The following is a 4,438-nucleotide window of genomic DNA, read 5'->3' on the forward strand; positions in this document are numbered from 1 at the left end:
AAATCATATCTCTAGGTTTGAAGACTTATATGATATTACCGTCTCACGATCACTCGAGATAAATTCCATGAAGTGATTCCAGTGAGCATGGGTTGAGTCCAATGCTCAGAACTTATGATCACTCATGAGTGTTGTAGCCATGTCCAACAACTTAGACCTCTGCAACCAATCATGACAGTCTTGATTCATACCTACTTCCGACATATGACCGACTGTGGAGGTTCGAATAATATGATATACCAAACATAATTATTCTGGAAGTCAAAACATGCAAAAGAAATATAGTAAACGATCGACAAGAGATAGCAACACTTTACTCATAAATAAAACACCTTTTATTCATCATCTAATGTCAATTACACTTTACAAATTTCAAGGTTATCTAACTACTAAATCTAATATCATCCTTCAGCCCTATGCTCCGAGCATGCTGGAGATGCTTAACCCGGGTCAGTCCCTTCGTGAGGGGATCTGCTGGATTCTCATCCGATGATACCCTCTTTGCCACGAGGAGTCCTTCTATTCGATGTCTGATGAAATGGTATTTTCTGTCGATGTGTCTGGATCTCCCGTGATCCCTTGGTTCCTTTGCTAAGGCAACTACACTTTCACTATCACAGAAAATTTCCATTGGCTCTTTAATAGCTGGTAGAACTCCAAGGTCTCCAATGAAGTTCTTCAGCCATATCGCCTCCTTTGCTGCCTCGCTAGCTGCTATATACTCTGATTCGCAAGTTGAATCAGCCACTGTCTCTTGCTTGGAACTCTTCCAAGAAATTGCTCCTCCATTTAAGGTAAAGACCCAGCCTGACTGAGAGCGGAAATTATCCCTATCAGTCTGAAAGCTAGCATCACTATACCCTACAACTCTCAAGTCTTCACTCCCACCGAGGGTAAGGACCCAGTCCTTAGTCCTCCGTAGGTACTTGAGGATATTCTTTACCGCAGTCCAGTGTGCCTTGCCAGGGTTCCCCTGATACCTGCTAACCATTCTCAAAGCAAAGGCTACATCAGGTCGAGTACACGTCATAGCTTACATGATCGATCCTACAGCCGAAGCATAAGGTATTCGACTCATTTCTGCTATCTCAGCCTCAGTACTAGGGCTTTGTGTCTTACTCAATCTGGCGTTACTCTGGATGGGTAACTCTCCTTTCTTGGAGTCCTGCATGCCGAATCTCTTCAGCACCTTATCCAAGTAGGTACTCTGACTAAGTCCAATTAGTCTTTTACTCCGGTCTCTCAAGATCCTTATCCCTAGAATATAGGCAGCTTCTCCTAGGTCCTTCATAGAGAAACACTTCCCAAGCCAGGACTTAACTTCCTGTAGAGTTGGGATGTCATTTCCTATGAGTAGTATGTCATCCACATACAATACCAAAAAGCTAACTATACTCCCACTAGCCTTGACATATACACAAGATTCATCTTCACTCCTAGAAAAGCCAAATTCTTTGACTTTCTCATCAAAGCAAAGATTCCATCTGCGAGGTGCTTGCTTTAACCCATAAATGGATTTCTCAAGCTTACACACTTTATTAGGGTACTCTGTATTGACAAAACCCTCTGGCTGATTCATGTAAACATCCTCAGCCAACTTTCCATTAAGGAAAGCGGTTTTGACATCCATTTGCCATATTTCATAGTCATGAAATGCAGCTATGGCTAACAGAACCCTAATAGACTTAATCTTGGCCACTAGAGAAAATGTCTCATCATAATCAACTCCCGGAGTTTGTGAGAAACCCTTTGCAACCAGTTGTGCCTTATAAGTGTGTACATTACCATCCATGTCGGTCTTCTTCTTGAAGATCCATTTGCACCCTATAGTCTTACGACCTGGTACATTCTCAACCAAGTTCCAAACTTGATTGTCATACATGGACTGTATCTCGCTGTCCATTGCCTCTTTCCACTTGGCTGACTCAGGGCCTGCCATGGCTTCCGCGTAACTGTTAGGTTCATCCAGACCTATCAGTGTCTCATCACTGATAAGTGTATCACCTTCCGCAGTAATATGGAATCCATAGTAATGCTCAGGTGCATTCCTAACCCTCGTGGAACGCCTCAGAGGTACAGACTTGTCAATTGGCTCAACAGGAGTTTCCTCCTCAAGTTGAGTGCTAGGGTTTGAAGTTCCTTCACCACTTGACTCTTGAATTTCTTCAAGGTCAACTTGCCTCCCACTGTCTCCTTGGCTTATGAACTCTCTCTCTCTCGAAAGAAAGCCCTCCTAGCTACAAAGACTACATTCTTACTAGGTCTGTAGAAGAGAAAACCAAAGGATTTATGTGGGTAGCCGATGAAAATACACCTCTCACTTGGAGGTTCGAGCTTATCATGAGTCTCGCATCTCACGAAAGCCTCGCAACCCCAAATCTTAATGTGGTCTAGTTTGGGTACTTTACCAGTCCACATCTCATGAGGAGTTTTGGCAACTTTCTTTGTGGGAACTAGATTAAGGATATGGGAGGCAGTCTCTAAGGCATACCCCCAAAATGAGATTGGTAGCGAAGCTCGACTCATCATGGAACGAACCATATCCAACAAGGTTCGATTACGCCTCTCAGCTACACCATTCAACTACGGTGTCCTGGGAGGTGTCAATTGTGAGACAATCCCACATTCCCTAAGATAGTCAAGGAACTCTAAACTAAGATACTCACCACCTCGATCGGATCGAAGCATCTTAATGTTCCTGCCCAATTGATTCTCGACTTCCTGTTTAAACTCTTTAAACCTCTCAAAAGTCTATGACTTATGCTTGATTAAGTAGACATATCCATATCTACTGTAATCATCAGTAAAAGTCAAATAATAACGAATAGCATCCCTTGTGGCATGTTTGAAGGGCCCACACACATCCGTGTGTATAAGATCCAACAAACCTTCACCCCTCTTACAAGAACCTGTGAAGGGTTACTTTGTCATTTTTCCAAGTAAGCATGATTCGCAACTATCATCTGACTTTAGGTCAAATGACTCCAATACTCCATCCTTTTGGAGTTGGCCTATGCGTTTCTTGCTTATATGTCCAAGACGACAATGCCATAATGATGCTTTATCCAAGTTATTATCATTAACAGAATCAATACACAATACATTATTTCCTAAGTTATCAACCACAGATACAGTTTCATACACACCATCACAAGGTAATGCTTTAAAATAAAGAACATTATTAAAGAAAGCATTAATCGAACCAACTTCATTATCAAATGAAAAGGTGAAACCTTGTTTATACAATGCATGAAAGGAAATAATATTTCTTGCCATTTCTGGCGAATAACAACATTTATTCAAATTTAAACTAAACCCACTACTTAGCTATAAAGTATAAACTCCAATCTTGGTGACAGGTAAAGCTTTCCTATTCCCCATGATTAAGTTTATTCTTCCATGCTCCACATTCTCACTTCTTCTTAGTCCCTGCAAATCAGAACAGATATGAATACCACAACCGGTATCAAGGACCCAAGAGTTAGAATGGGGTGAGTTATTACATAAGATAGTGTAAATACCTGCATGGTTGGGTTTAACTTTCCCATCCTTCACATCTTGCTGGTACTTTGGGCAGTTCCGCTTCCAATGTGACTTTTCATGGCAATAGAAGCATTCAGCCTCTTTAGGGTCAGAAGAAGGAGTGACAAAACCTTTCTTGGTTCCACTTGAAGAAGAGCCATCAAGGGTCCTAGCCTTGGTATCCTTCGAAGAGCTCTTCCTCTTCTTCCCTCTACCTTTCCCGATTGCCAAAACCGGGGCGGAGTTTGGAGTAGGAGTGTTAACAACCGACTTACCCTTAAGACCTATTTCTGCGGTCTTGAGGAGTCCCTGAAGTTTGCTGATTGTGACCTCTTCCTTATTCATGTGATATGTCATGCGGAATTGATCATAGCACGATGGTAAGGAGTGCAAAATGATATCTATTGCAAGCTCCTCAGGGAAGTTCACATTAAGCTTCAGCAACCGATCCACATACCTTTGCATTTTCTGCATGTGGCTCGTGATGGATTCCCCGTCCTTCATCATGGTTGTTATGATAGAGCATATGATTTCATACCTCTCTTGTCGTGCACTTTGATGGTATCTTTCCATCAGATCTTGGTGCATTTCAAAAGGGTAGAAGTCCTCATAGGACTTTTGGAGTTCCGCTGTCATGGTGGCCAACATGATGCATGCCACTTTTATAGCATCCCTTTCATGTGCCCGAAAGTCAGCGATCTCCTGGGGAGTTGCAGTGGTCTCATCAATCTCCTTAAGCTCCTTGTCAAGGTCATATTCTTTGTCCTCGTAGTGGGTAATCATCCTGATGTTTCTGATCCATTCATTGAAGTTGGATCCATCAAAAGTGACTTTCCCACACAAGTTCATAAGGGTAAAGGAGCCATTAGGATTAGAGCCAGAAGCAGCATTGTTTGAAGACATCTGAAAGAAGAGA

This window comes from Lactuca virosa, chromosome 7 (genome assembly GCF_052849685.1).
Source record: "Lactuca virosa cultivar CGN04683 chromosome 7, Lactuca_virosa_CGN04683_v6, whole genome shotgun sequence".
Classification (NCBI taxonomy): Eukaryota; Viridiplantae; Streptophyta; class Magnoliopsida; order Asterales; family Asteraceae; genus Lactuca; species Lactuca virosa.